The following is a 1030-nucleotide window of genomic DNA, read 5'->3' as shown; positions in this document are numbered from 1 at the left end:
GCAGAGAGAATAAGCAGGGCGTATTAATTTCCTTGTCACTATAACAAATCACCACAAACTTACAATTCCAACTGCTCAATCATGGCTCCCTAGGGTTTCTGATGAGGAGCCCTGGTGATGCAGGGCTTATGTGTTGAGCTGCTAACCACAAAGCCAGCCGTTGTAAACCACCATCCACTCCGCAGGAGAAAGAGGAGACATTCCATTCCCCTTGTGGTAGTTGGATGGTTTTATGCCAACTTGAATTTTTATGAAAGTATATGGGTAGAACCCAACCTGTCTCTCAGGTCACAGCCCAATGATGGGGTGTGACTTTATAAGTGGGAAACTTGGGAACCTCCCTCTTGATCTGTGACTTTGCCTTCCTGCTTGCTGGGGCTCTGCTACCCACCCTGTTAGCTGTCAGTGCCCTGACAAGTTTCCACTCATCTGGGATCCACAGGACTCTGCACCCACCAGGTTGTGAGCATCCTGCTTCCTGGGTCACTTTCCTATGTCACCACCCTGCAGCTCCGTGAGTCTGAAGAGAGCCCACTTGCATCACACTTGTGAACTTGAGTTGGGCTGGGCTGCCTTCTATTTGATATAAGATTACTTGTTGATATAAAACACTTTCTTATACATATATAACATATGGATTTCTTGTTAATATAAAGATTACTTGTTGATATAAAGCTCTTTCATATATATACATATATATCTTTATATATCTATATAACATCAAGATAGGTAGATAGATATAACATATGCATTTGTTTCTCTAGACAACCTGGCCTGCCACACCCAGGCACAGGGACAGTCTTAGAAAGCCGGAAGAGGAGTTCTACCACGCTCTACAGTGTCTCTATGAGTGACTAGATGGCAGGGAGTTTGGGTTTGAGTTGGGAGGGTTTCCCAGTCTGTAAATCTTACAGGATAAGGTAGCCTCACCTTTCTCCCTCTGAGTGGCTGGTGGGTTTGAACTACTTCCCTTGAGATAGCAGCACTATGCCACCAGACTCCTTGCTGAAAAGCTGGTAACTTAGAAATA

This window comes from Echinops telfairi, unplaced genomic scaffold (genome assembly GCF_000313985.2).
Source record: "Echinops telfairi isolate 266 unplaced genomic scaffold, ASM31398v2 ScPeMD7_5868;HRSCAF=6743_0, whole genome shotgun sequence".
NCBI lineage: Eukaryota > Metazoa > Chordata > Mammalia > Afrosoricida > Tenrecidae > Echinops > Echinops telfairi.
The sequence above is the reverse complement of the archived record's forward strand: the minus strand, read 5'-3'. Positions refer to the sequence as shown.